At 38.7% G+C, this 14,521-nt stretch overlaps 1 protein-coding gene and 1 long non-coding RNA gene across 9 annotated transcripts in view; both read left to right on the plus strand.

The window, feature by feature from the left end:
- Positions 1-14,521, plus strand: part of TRAPPC9 (trafficking protein particle complex 9) — a 455,047-nt gene that overhangs the window by 332,281 nt on the left and 108,245 nt on the right. The gene's annotated exons all lie outside the window — the stretch shown is intronic.
- The window catches only part of LOC108498964, a 15,608-nt gene continuing 5,819 nt past the window's right edge, over positions 4,733-14,521 (plus strand). Inside the window, exons 1-2 of the long non-coding RNA XR_001875360.1 lie at positions 4,733-4,828; positions 12,820-12,825. This is a non-coding gene — a long non-coding RNA (uncharacterized LOC108498964). The remainder of the gene's footprint in view (positions 4,829-12,819; positions 12,826-14,521) is intronic.

Here is a 14,521-nt window from a genome sequence, read left to right on the forward strand (position 1 = left end):
CAAAAACATGGGAAAATATGGACCAACTCTCTTCTGTTTCATAAGCTTCAATTCCTCAGCATATTTCCTACCCCAAAATGAAATATTCAGATGAAACTGTCTTGGCCTCCTAACTTCCTTTTCTTGCTTCCAGTTGACTGCTTAGCCTGGACTTCCTTCACCTCTCTCACTAGGCTGAATGTCTTACATGACACATGTGGCCACTAAACAGCTGAAGTAAAATATCGTCTGAAATTATGGAGCCAGAAATTATTAAAAAAACCTAAAACATAAAATCAACAACCCTAACCTCCTTTATTCTGTGTATTTAAAGCTTATCAAGTTCATTAGCACCTTCTAAATGTCTGCAATATTCAACTTGCCCTTCTGTGGGATTCTCCACGTTCTTGTGGCTATAGGAAGGATGCTGAGCAAGGGGATTATGTGATTTAAGGGAGTGTTTTTCTCTTTAATTCCCAAGATTTTTTTCCTCGTGAGTTGGCGTGTGTCTGAGTTTTAGTGGGCTTAAAATTGCTCTCCTTTGAAGGTTCATTTGGTCAACAGCCCCTGCAATGTACACCAACTGTAAAGTGTTCATTGTGACTAATGGTCTCCTTCCAGCAACTTAAAATAGTGCTGCTTTTTCTGTTCACATCTATGAATGCTGGTGAGGATTTTGGAAAGCCAGCCACAAGGCATAGATATAGGTTGCTTCTATTCAGCAGTAAAAATACTATTGGTATCTTCAAGTTAGACTGTATTTCCATGTGTCTATGTCTCATATATAGAAGCAGTATTCTAATATATAGAAATAGCTTTAGTTCTAATATTTGGATTATATTTTCTTTAAAAAAAGTTAAGGAGAAACCTAAAATATAGTATCTTTTTTTGAAAGAGTAGATTTAATAAGTGCTAATGCGGGAAAGTAAATTAGAAAACACCATCCATGAAAAATAGAAGAATTACTTATTTATTTTCCCAAACTCCTAATCAGTTAATTATTATATGTTATTTGTACAAGCATAGAACCTATAAATCCTGCTAATCCTGCTGAATAACTGCAAGCAACAAGACAAAAAAAAGGAGATTGTGCCCAGAAATAACCATCTGTGTAAAAGATGAAAGGAAATTCCTGAATGAGCTGGGGAGGACACAAAAAAAATCAAGGAGATGCTGTGGTTCACCACGATAGGCAGTGATCTCTAACATGTCAACACCTTTGTGAAGCCTTTGTGGGCATCACACCAAGGAAACGCTTGAAGGAGGGAGTAAAGCAACATAACTCTTCCAAGAACCAATGGGCAGCATGAGCAACAGCTTGGAAAAAAGCTTGCTTTGAACGCAAACAGATGGGTGGTAGATGTTCTTAGACGCCTGGTAGAGGTGAGCACAGCCTTCCAGTGCAGAACCAGAGAGGAAAAGACACAGGAGGACAGACTGCAGGAGGGGCTGAGAGCAACAAAATGTGTCAGGCATTACATTTCCATATTTCTTGTGTGACGGCATGAAGTCAGAATTCATTAAAGCCTTTTTATAGGTACAGTAGCAACACCATATGGAAGATTTCTGTCTGGCTGTGGCCACATTATAGTCTCTGAAGAATACCATGTGTGTTCAGTATAAAGTCTGTGACACTGAAACTCTAGATGTGTGGAAGGGATATACACACAGAATTAAATTTATCTAGTACACAAGCAGTTATTTCCTGGGGGGAGGGGGGGGTAATGGATTGAGCTTGGCCAGATGCCCCCCATTCACTGTCTTGTTCCCCTACCTCAACAGGATAGGAGAAAGTAAGAGATAAAGCTCATGGAGTGAAATAAAGAGAGGGACATCACTCACCAGTCACCACTACAGCAAAGTTTATTGAGTGAGGCCACAGTGCCACTGTCTTATTAACAGATATCTCCAAAAAATACTTGTGTTTCATATGCTGCTTCTTAACACAGCATGAAACCCAACCTGGGGAAAATGACCACTTCCATTCCCATTCTCAAAACTGCCTTTCCAAATGGCCATTGCAGGGAGGCAGGAAGGAAAAGGAGTCTCTCTCCATTGTCATTACAGAGGCTGCATTAGGTGTGGTAGATCCCATTGTTGAATTAACCTCTTCAGTCTGCACAGAACAGCGTGGAGGAGCAGCCTTGGATGAAAACTCCCAGTCTGAATTTCATATCTCTAAATGGATAAAAACCTGCCTGCCCAAACATCTGTAAACTCAGGAATGCAAATAACCCAAAACATGGGTTTGTTGCTGCCATTGTTGATAAATATCAAAATACTCTAATTCCACCAAACCAGGGAGTGTTTGGAGCTCTCCATCATGTGAAGCCCAATTCAAAGCATAAGATATAATAAGAAAACAAATGCAAGTCTCGGTGCAGATTGCAGCTCTGGGGCTGAAACCTTTTCCATTTTCAGTTCAGCTAATTGGTTTCCAATTGCCTCTTTCATTTCACTGCGTCCAAATGCTCATTTTCAAATCTGGGAGCAACTGCATTACTAACTCTGTAAAACAGAAATATTTTTATTTAGCTTGTTGATTATCTGAAGCATTTTTCTGGTATCAGTGAACTTAGAGCTGCTTATGACACTGACAACTAGAGTTACTTGATTTACATTACTCCTACAAAATGTAAACCTAAAAGGTTCCAGTTGGTTCCTCCTCTGTTGTAGTCATGTTGTAAGTTTGTCACTTGAAATTACCATTAAGGCAGGACAAATAACTTGATGTCAAAAATGTTTTAGATTTGAAAGGAATTTGCATCAAGGAATGATGCAGGTTTTGCAGGCTGTCTACACCCATATGGCGTGTCACACACGTCCCTCAGATGCATGTGTTTGATGTGTGTCTTCTAATCAGCTCTCCCCTGCCAGCCCAGAATAAGAATTATTTACAGGTTTGTTATGGTAGACTGTGGACATTTTTATTTGTTTCCTAGGTATTTTCATGCTGAAGAAGACTTGTTATTTGGACTAGAGGTTTACCCCAGTGCCCATGTTTTCGGTTGGCCGGGCTGAGGTTGTCTGTGCCCAGCCTTCATGACCTGCTCTGTGCCTGCTCACACCACTGAGTTCTGTGTGAACTTCAGAAGTTCTTACTTGAACCAACGAGCTCTTGACTCCCATTTCAGTCTCATCAGGGAAGACAAAATGCATCAATTAAACTTGATATATTTAATGTAGAAGCAAAGCTGAGCACTAGTAGCATCTGAGGTAGTATTAACCACAAAAATAAGAACAGCACTAATACAGTTTATGAGCTGAAGATTGTTAATATTTCCCTGAAGAAACTTTTACATTTTTGTTTGCCTGATTTGTGATGCTCTCCTCTTTCATGTTAATATTCCGGTTTTCTCTTTTACTTAACTACCTGGAGAATGTCTGATGAGTGCGTTTATGTTTAACTGAGTACTTAGAAGAATTAATGCTATTTTACACCTCTCAAAGGTAATTATGTTTTAAAATTAGCTGATTTTTATTTTAGTTCTTCTGTCTAATAAGTTAGATGGCAGCAATAATAAAATTACCATTGTGTTTTCTATCTCCTCTTCCCTTAGCTGGCCATGTTACTTACAAAGAAGCCTTTGTCAACCAGCAAAATTTCGTTGTTCAAAGGCAGCACACATCATGTACAGTGCATGAAATTCAGTCTCTTTTCAGTTATCTTATGTAACAGCATTATGGAAATCTGGATAAAATCTGAATATGGTAATCCAAAAATATATATATCTATATCTATCTGTTTTATATATACCCTTTGCACATTTTGAGTTGTAGGTTATTTTTATGTTTCCTTTTTTGTCAAGTAATACTTTTATGATAAAGATTTAAAAATGTTATGTTAAAGCTATATAGGTTCCTAACATATGAGCAGACTTTGATGCACTTATATCTTTAGACCATCATAGTTACATCCAGCTTGTTGTTATAAAGAAAAATAGCAATAGTTTTGAGAAATTGAATGAGATTCAGAAATGCTCAGATTACTAAAAAAATGTGTTAAAAGGATTGGGACGGAGCTCAGTGCATTTACTTTTTAGCAGGCAAGGCTCTGAGATACTGATTACAATCTGTGCATATCTTTTCGAGGAACAGGAGACTGGTAATGGGAAGAAAAACTGGTGATGACAAAGAAATGATCCACCACACTGGAGATTGGAGCTACTGGACGCTAGACTTGAATTAGATTGTTTTTCTGAACAGAGAGAATACTCATTAATCACAGGAGCACCGACAGGAAGGGTGATTTCTAGAAGTTGTTCCCATGTGAACACAGATAAATTGGAGGAATCTGGTGGTGTGTGTTATAGAGGTCACACTGCAAGTTCTGAGAAAATCTGTTTTCTCTCTGAGTTATGGCCAGTGTGGATGTGTTAGAGGTGGTACAACCTATGGAAGGACAGTGTGATCTCTGGATGAGATCAACCAAATATGGTTGGTCTGGTGTCAGGTCTCCTCAGGGTGTGATTGCTCTCTGAACTTAAATGTTTTGCTGATACTCCTAATGCCCTAATTCCTTTATGTGTGATAGGCAGGCAGAAAAATCACTGCTACATCATGAGAAGAAAGTAAAGTTCAGTTATTCTCCTCCTCATTTCTCAGTAATATTGTTGGTGGGAAATCACTCTCGAGGAGACAAGACAATCTCACTCTCGAGGAGAAAAGACAACGCAGAAAGAATTGTATCCTCCTGAATACACCATCTAAGGAGTCTTTCTGCTGTGCCTTTTGCAATCGGATATGTCTGACTCGTATTGGCCTCGTAAGTCACCAACGTGCCTGTAACAAACGTGGATAGAGCCTTCCTAAATCTTCGTTCGCGAAGCCCAGCCATGTTGTTGTTGTTGTTGTTGTTGTTGTTGTTGGGAAATTATTGTAACCAGCATACGTAGGTCTCACTTTTTCCAGAGTGGGAGCTCCACCCACAGGCACGTGATTCATCCCATGGCATGACTTAGATTGAAGATAAGAATGTTACAGTTTTCATTTTTTTTCCAATGCAAGCTTAATGCCGTAGGCTGAGTTTTCCAGAGGACATTAAAAAAGTCAATGCTTAGTGATGGTAAGAATTGTTCCTACTGTATGTCAAGACCTTTTGTAAATACAGATTTGGTTTATTCATTCCATTTTATTTTCTTTCTAAATTGACATCTTCTATACAAGTTTTTAGTGATCAAAGAGAAGGATGTAGGATTCCTTTTTTTTTTTTTTTCTATTCATACCTCACTGGAGTTAGTACAATATTGGAAGAACATTATAAAGATTCAGACTCTTGGTTGGTTATTGACTCATTCTACCAGTGAACCTGCTTTCGATAAAAAATTCTTGTTACTCTGCATTTAATAGGTACTGAAAACAATCCAGTGAATGGAATTAATAAAGTTGGAATATTAAATACTTAAGAGGAAGTGGTGGCAATTTAAGTCATAGTTTTCTTTTGTTGCAAGTGAACAACCAGCCAGAAGCAGAAATGTCCGTTTTGGATATAAAAAGCTTGAGAATTCTTCTTGGTAGCCAGTGGTGTACATGATCATTTTTAATGTGAGTAAAAGTGACTTTATAGCCTTGAGGAACAGTACTTCTGTTTCACATATGGGATGTCTCTTTTGCAAACAGAAAGCTACATCGGGGCACACACATGTAAAAATATCCGTATTTATGAGTGCCTGTGAATGTAGTTTGAAATGTTTTGGTATATGGATTTAATACTGCTATTAAAATTATATTAAATGTAAAAATTATTACTGACCAATGAGTAGTAATATATATTTACTGATTGTTACTAATCAGTGGTACATGAAATACTGTGTTTTCTGTACATCATGTTGTCCCTCCTGAGAGTATCTCAGATACCACTATGTTACAAACTCCAATGTGGACTTCTAATAAACATACACTTCAAAAATATTTATAGCAGTATTTCTAACTTCAGATCCCACATCTGGGCTAACCATGATCAGCTTTCTACCATGGAGTTTCAACAAGAAGTACCAACTACACTCCAGGGACAAAAGGTTGGCGAGTTACTGGAAAAGGGAAAATAATCTCTCTGTGGGGATACAGAGAAGAGAAAGAAAAGTTTGATCTGGCTTTTAGCAGCTTCTTCTCTTTTTCAACTCCTAATTGATTTCTGCAGTTCTTACCCTCTTACAAATCTTTTCTTATATGTAATTATATATTTGGCTTATAGTCCAAAGTAGAATGGTGAACCCAACAGTGGGAGCTAATAATCATGTGTATTAGAAGATATACACTGAAATTGAAATTGATCTTTCTGGAAGAAAAATATGAAAACTGTTTTTTTTCTTCTTAGATCTGTGCTTCGAAGTGCTAAGTCATACTGATCAGCATGGGTTTATTGCATTATTTCAACAGTGGAGAGAATTAAATGAATGATGACTGAAGAGGACGTTTATATGACATTCAATTATTTAACGATGTAAACTGTCAGAGTATTTTATTCCAAGACTCTAAAAGCTGAATTTTGAAACCAATGTAGTGAAGTCATTGGAATTGAATTTTTCATTAGCTTTAATGACTTTTTTCAGTGGTTATTGTATAGGTCATCTGCAAAATGCAGTAATTAAAGCCCTGGTGGTAATTAGAACTTACGGAAAATATCTGAAACTGAGTTGGAGAATAATGTCTGTCTTGATGCCACAGGACTAGAGCAAAAACATGCTCTGTTTTCAGTTACCATGCTTTCCTTTCTCTGGTGGGAGCCACTGGGAAATAATTTCTCAGAAATTATGTGTGCCTTCTGCCACGTTATATTTCAGGTTTTTTTGAGTTGTTTTTTTTTTTCCAGTAAAATTTTGCTTTCTAATATCAGAAATGTGTTTCTCTGCCAGATAACGCTCTTTCTCAGCCTTGGACATTCCATGTATACACTTCATGCACACAGGCTCAAACATTTTGACCATTGTTGTGTGAAAATGAGCAGATGCCCATTTTTGCCTTGAACCTTTATGTTCCCTCACTCTTCAGTCTTGCTTTTAAAGGGTGTAAATATCAGAACATGGTGTAAAATACCTTACCTCAAGGAAATCGGTGTCTATCCTTTGATTCAACAGTCTTTGGTGATTCAGGTTAATTGATGTTCCTCAGCATTTGTTTGATTTTGACCCCCAATGATTCACTGTGTTTACAATCTTAGGAGGACTGTCCAGTGGATAGGGTGCTAGACTAAGAGTCAAGAAACCTTGATTTTCTGCCCAGCTGAATGAACACAACTTTCTGTGTCTGTGTAACAGAGGGTTGTCTTCCCCTTTGAGGAACTTCGAGTCTGGCAATGAAAAAAAAAAACCAATCGAAAGGCCCCTTTGTTATTATTTTACTTGAGACTTTACTGGGAAAAAATGCACCTAACTTAGTCTCTTAAATGCACTCTTAGGTTGATTTTGTTCTCTGCCACTCATTTATTTTGAGTTGTAGCAGTCACTTAATGATATGTTCCTTGCTTTTTGTCTGTAGAGATAAAGGTCTACGGAAAAGATGATCCTGCACTGCTGTGCTTCACAACACCTCAATGACTTAAAATTACTGAACAATTTTAAGTAGGGATGATGTTAAAGCCCATCAATATAGTGTCAAGGTGCCCATCAAGTGCTTAAAATTGAGGATAGGTTTTCTATTTCAAGTACAGGGGCAGAAAGAAAAAGAGAAAAAGCGGCTGTTTCTGGTATTATGGGCTGCTGTCCCAGAAATGAACTATCACTGGAGGTGATGACGTAATCCCATTATCCTGTTTGAAGATGCTTTGAGACCGTTGAATATGCATAGTGCTCTCTTTCAAGGGCCAGCTGTGAAATGAAAAGGTGTGTAATGTGCTTGTTGGGTAGACCCGAGAAAGCTAAATGTAGTTGAGATGTTTTTTGGTTAGTTTGTTTTCTTTTTGGCATCTTGAAAAACAGATGAGATCTGCCTTATTTGTTCCATTAGTATGCAAAAATTATAACTCTTAGCTTGTGGGGGGAGGGGGGTGTCCTCGGGAAATAAAGTTATTGTTTTGGGTTTTTCCTGGGTTTTGAATCATCTATTCAAGTGATTCTATTCAAGGTCCTTGCTTACAAATCAAAATCCCAAAATGTGAAGCAGAATTGTAATTTCTTGGAAATCACTCTTTATTTTTGCTCATGTTTTTACAAAGCACTCTAGTCTCAGGGAAGGGTATTATTAGTACTTCAGGTTTCTAATTTTTTAGTACTGTTTGGCTTCAGAATCAGTGAAAATTCATTCCTGGGTAAGCCTGTTTTGAGTTTATAGTAAAAAGGGATTTAAAGTTTGCAGATGTTCCACTTTTGGAAGCAGGTCAGACTAGAACTACAAACTTGATTTTATACCCTAAAAGGTCAAAGAGATTGGAGAGTTTTTACCAAAAATACTTTACCAACAGATTGACTTGTCTTCAGAGAAAGCTGCCAGTTAAAAAACTCCCTGTGATATTTATTTATGCATTTTGGTTCTAGATGGCAGAAGTCACGGGACCATGTCATGTTCCTGTTGGAATTAAGGGGATCTGTCCTTCATCAGCAAGTGACATTGTGGCTGGGAGAAGCTTTTCACTCTGCCAATATGTCACTAAGCACTCAGGAGCCCAGCTCTGAAGATCTGACTCAGAGTCTACCTCAGGCAAGAGTAAATGGAGACCTTGCCTGAGGAATGACTGACTATTTCATATAGTAATCCCTAGGATATAATGTGATTTGTAGTAAATGAAGGGAAGTGGATTCCTCATAAAGTTCTGACACCCAATTCCCATTGGCTCACCCAGGGAGAATTTATTTCTTCCTGTCTGATCTTGTCTGCAGACCCGTGAAAATCCTGCTTTGTGCCACTGGCATGCTGAGAGGTTGATTGGCAGCTTCTCTCTGCTGTTTGGGGAGGAATGCTTTGGTGCAGAGGAACGTTCATTAAAACTGTTTTATGCCACCTGAGTTGCATTTCAGAAAACTGAGGAACTTTTGGGAGATGGGTAAAGTTACAGAAAACTACTATTGGCCTTACGTTTTGTTTTCATTCATCATGGCTGGGCTTCGCGAACGAAGATCTGGGGAGGGCTCTACCCACGTTTGTTACAAGCGCGCTGGTGGCTAAAAAGGCCAATACGAGACAGGCATGTCCGGTTGCAAAAGGCACAGCAGAAAGACTCCTTAGATGGTACATTCTGCAAGGCACGATTCTTTCCGCATTGTCTTTTCTCCTTGAGAGTGATCCTGTGTGCTTTCTCAAAAGCATCAGCAGCGTTTTAGATGGTGTGTCTCCAGGTCTCCCGATTGGAGGCCAGAGTAGACCAGTTATGGTGATCAATATGGCCAAGGCTGAGGTGTTGTTTCAGGGAGTCCTTGTGTCTTCTCTTCAGGGCTCCTCTCATGCGGCAGCCGGTGGCAAGTTCACCATAAAGCAGGATCTTAGGGAGGCGGTGGTCCTTCATCCTTGAGATGTGTCCTGCCCAACGCAGCTGTGTTCTCAGCAACGTGGCCTCAATGCTTGTGACAGCTGCTTGTTCTAGAACAGATGTATTGGTCACATAATCTGACCAGTGGATGTTTAGGATTGTACAGAGGCAGCGTTGATGGAAGCGTTCTAGGAGACGCAGGTGGTGGCGGTAGATGACCCATGATTCGGAACCATATAAAAGAGTAGACAACACTATGACTCTGTAAACACTGATCTTTGTACTTTCCTTCAAATGTTTATTTCGCCAAACTCTTTTATGAAGCTTTCCGAAAGCACTATATGCCTTTGCTAACCTGTTGTCTATCTCTCCGTCAATCTTACCATCTGAGGAGATGAGGCTGCCTAGGTAATTAAACTGCTGGACTGATTTGAGCACTGATTGGCCAATGGTGATGTGGGGATGAAGGAAGACTTCCTGAGGTGCAGGTTGATAGAGAACTTCTATCTTCTTTAAACTGACTTCCAGCCCAAAGAGCTCAGCAGCATCTGCAAAGCAGGATGTTAAACTCTGCAGAGCTGCTTCTGTGTGGGCAACAAGGGCGGCGTCATCAGCATAAAGCAGCTCCCGGACAAGATGGTTTAAGGTATTAGTGTGGGCCTTCAGTCGCCTTAGGTTGAAATGTTTCATAGGTGTTTTGTGAAGAAACTTTCAAAGGGCTTGGTACCATTTTTCACCCTCTGTTGGAAAATTCAAGGGTTTTTTTTAAACACTAGGTTTGTTGGAACCAAGGCAGAAGAAATAAAAGGGTGTGTTACCGAATATTTTTCCTCCCGCTTCCACAGTACCAGGAGATGAAGCTCTTTCCTTTCCTTCTGAAGTGTAGAGGTAGTGCTGGACTAGATGAGTCTTTTATGCAATTCAGCGTCTGATTTCCGCTAAATGAACTTCCATGAAATTACATTACTGATGTATATGAATAGCTTCTGCCAAAGGATCCTATGTTTGTGATGCTTTAAAAATGCTTAGTGACTTTAACGTGTGTTTTTTAAATTTAGAATGATTGGCTACTACCATAGCACGTAGGAGAAAGAAACAGGCACAATTCCTTCCACTTGAAGACAGTAGGATGTAGTGGATTTGGGTCATAGCTGTCAGCAGCTAAAAGTTGCAAGCCTTGGTGAGGAATCCAAGAAAGGATGGAAATACCTATCACAACATCAACATTGCTTCCCAACCTGTCCAATGTTTTGAGCCTTCTAGATTCCTCCTGTGACTGCTGTGCATGCTATTTTGGTGGTAATAGCTTTGACATAACAGTCTCTATTCATATACTGAAATGATGGATTCCTTTCAACAGAGGATGTAAAGATAAGTGAAATTTCAGGTTTCCAAGTCACGGTGGGGAAATTGTTACATCTTCCCATCTGGACAAAAGCAATTTTAGAGAACCAATTGAAAGTTCCAGTTGGAGATATTTTTGTCTGGATAATGATACTTTGCAACCTAGATTCCCTTTTAATTTTTTTTAACTGAATTGCCATCAGGAGGGAAAAAAGAGTAGCCTTGTGGCTGGTTTTCCCAGTGGATACTGCCTTGGACAACCTGCCTTTGTCTAAATTGTGAACTTAGTCCACCAGTGAGAGAGCAGCAAGGAGTTGCCAAGGCAGAACTCAAGCAAGCAAGGGCAAGAAGTGTGTATCAGGATGCTTTCCCAACTCCTCTTCATAGAGTCACTAGGATCTGTACTCAAAAGGGTGGATAACAAGGCAGTTGAAAGTTATTTTGGGTAGGAAAAAAACCAAACTACCCTGAATCCTTTCTGTTATTGTGCTCATAGTTGAAAGAACTGTTTGGCCACCCAGTTCTCAGATAAAGAAGTTTGAGGTTTGATTGGAACCTCAGTTCTTTAGGATGATTTTCTCCTATGTAAGTACAAACTGTCAAAAGTCAATGTTTGAAGCATTTGACATTTGAAAACTCTGTTTTCACTGATATTTGGAACTGCCTTTGAGCAAAGGTAGCATTGTGTTCCCTTTTAAATGTATAGTTTTAATTATTTAGGGGTTTAATTTGCAAGGTAAATTCTCTGTGCAGTTATGATTGTGTTAAATCTATCTGCTAAATTATTGTGCTTGCTTTCAGACTGTTCCTTAGAAAGATTGTTTTGGTTTTCTGAGAGAATGATGATCGAATTTATGACTGTGTTCCCTATAGCGACATCAATTATTCCAATAAAGGCCAAATAAAAAGGGCTATTTACTTGTTTTCTCAGACAAAGACTTGCTGGGACTTTCAAGTAGCTCAGATGTCTGGCTCACAGCAAGACTCTGTAACACAATGAATTCTCATGCTGCCTTCACATGTGTACCCACACTATTCATTAGAGAGGTCCATGAAAAAGCAATTGTTGATGCCCTGGACACCAACTTGCTATCATGCTTTTTGTAGACTGTTTTCCCAAATAATGCAGTTCAATGCAATGGAACTTAAAATAGGAGTCAACAGTGTTGAAAATGGTTTTGGTGTTTCATTGAGCAAGTGTCACTTTAGCAGGAATGTATCTTTGGTCTGCTGGACTAAAATAAATTTGTTACTATTGAATGTGAAAAACTAGGAAGCTCCCTGCTGTTTATTTTGCAGGAGCAAAGATTGTTGTTTTCTTTCTTTGTTGTTGGAGTTTACTGTGTCCTTATACAGAGTAGAGAGACATGAAAGGTAGTGTTTTTAAAGGATGGAGGAATGTATAATTCTGCTGATATGAGGCAATTCTTTTCTGTATGAATAGAAGGAATAGAGGCCTCATCCTCATCATGTGCCAAGTGGCTACTTAAGGCTTAAGAGTAAGACAAGATCACCTTGCTGATTCACTCGGGGTCTGCTAAGTTATCACTTTTGATCCATTTATTGCACAGCTGATGATTGCTTGGCATCAAAGCTACACAAGTTAAATTTCTCAGATGTCCTTTATAAAAACTACAAGGAGAATTATAATTAACATGGTATTTGGTTAGATTTTTTGTTTGGTTGTTTCCTAAGAAACTTCATCTTCATTGTCTGTCTCACTTTGAACATGATTTCCCTTGGCCTAAAACAAGGGAAATGATCTCCCCAGTGTAATATTTTCCTTTGATTAAAATTGTGTAACTCATGCTGATAGTAGTAACATGTTTTGTAGGTTTTTTTCTTTATCTGTACCACTCAAAGGGCTCCATAAAGTGGCAGGTGGAGGCTGAGGTGTCACAGTGGTACCAGTGCCTTTAGATCTGCTCTGGAGCCTGCTCATGGTTGGTGTTGATGGAACTCATTTTTCAGCCATGCGTTGCTCATTGCTGGTGAAACGTCTTTATCCACAGCATGTTTTAAGCACTTAAGATGAAACAAAACTTGAGTTTCTCTAGGTTCTTTATTTTCTGGAAGTAGGAGATGAAAAGTTGGAGCAAACAGTACAACAACAGTACATAAGGGGTAGCCTGACTTTTTTCCAAAGTCTGATAGACTAATGATATAAATGAAATAAAGTTTGTAAGAAGAGGTCATCTCTCTACAAACCCTTCATTCTCATTAATATGCAGTCCTGTTCCCTGTAATACAGAAAACATAATCATGAACCAAAATGTCTGTTCCCTTTGAGCTTTGTCACCTCAGGCTTTACAGTGTTATTTCATTTTGGTTCTCATTTAAGAAACTACTCAAGTACTGTTTCTAAAAGAGGTTTGGAATGTTAATTAGGTCCAATAGGTCTATGCTGAGGCCATCAAATTAATTTTGCTTCTGTCCTATGTAGATATGAGTCTCAGCTTCGTGAATTGAAAAAGCTATTGCATTATACACCAAACGTTGGGTCCTGGAACCTCTCTGTAGTGTGTTTATAGTACTTATCTGCCCCAAAGAAATAATTCTGCTCATTCAGGGTGTTTAAAACACCTACTTTACAGAAGAAGGCAGTCTTCTCTTTTTACTTCTGATTTGTGGCAGAGGTCTAATTAAAGTTAAAGTGAAATAATAAATACATTCTTAGTTAAACCACAGGACTTTTACAAGGGCTTCAGAATTCCTGGACATCAAAAAAAATGATGAGTAGAGTCCAGCATACCACCTGCATCTAAAATACTGCACAAAGTTGTATATTAACTGACAGGAGGGGGGACTTTGTGTCATTGGTGTTAGAAGTCCATTTGGATCATACCAGAGAGAGGGGTGTGACATTAAAGCATCTAGAAGATACTTTGACAGGTTTGCATACAGGGCCAAAGGGGACAACAGTCATGAGCAAAAGCTAAAGGGAAGCGTTATTCATGTGAGCCAAAAAAGGCACATAAGTATGCAAACTGTTTTGTAAATGAATGAAATTACGAGTTTCAACCATTATTGCAACTTTCCTTGTAAAGGAACTCTGGACCATGGGGCTGTTGTGCATTTTATGAGGCAGAGAGGACTAGATTTGTCTCAGTTCTCCTTTGGTTCACTTCCCTGCAGTGCCTTTGGCTCTGAGCTGCCTCGGGCCTTCACGTCATTTGTGTGCACCAGGTTATGCTTCACATCTCCTTCTGCCTCACATACAGCTCAAGAGTATCTCAAATACCCACCTAGGAAACCTAATTCATGAAAGTCATGTCAGTTGGGAAGGACAGACTTAAAACCTTCCTAAAAATTAACTGTCCCTGTCCCTAATTTGGGATTTATTAAGGGGAGATAAGCAGTAATTGCTTGATGACACTGGGAGTTCTTACAGTTTATTTAATTAATGAATGACTGTAGATGTACTGAGAACATCTGATAAAAGGTACCCAAGACATAGAAAATATAGTTGTTTTAATGTCTTATTGCAAGGACCCTTTCTTCAAATTAATATCCCTGGGATAATATAATTGTCATGATAGTCAATTAGAAGTCCATGTGGTTCCTCTGTAATTCTTTCTTCTTTCCTAATTGTCACCTCAGGAAGAAATTATTTCAGTTACATTTCTCACAGCCAAGTTGTAAACTGTAAGTTCAGCTAAACGGAAACTAGTAAAGGAATGCAGTAAGAAGATGCAGTTTTATGTGTGATGTTGGGAAATACAGTATAATTGGGATTTCTCTCAGAGGGAGGAAAAATAAAAGTGTTGCTCTGTAACACAAAAAAAAAAAAAAAGAGAA

Source organism: Lepidothrix coronata, unplaced genomic scaffold, assembly GCF_001604755.1.
Source record: "Lepidothrix coronata isolate B3197 unplaced genomic scaffold, Lepidothrix_coronata-1.0 Scaffold67, whole genome shotgun sequence".
Taxonomy (NCBI): Eukaryota; Metazoa; Chordata; class Aves; order Passeriformes; family Pipridae; genus Lepidothrix; species Lepidothrix coronata.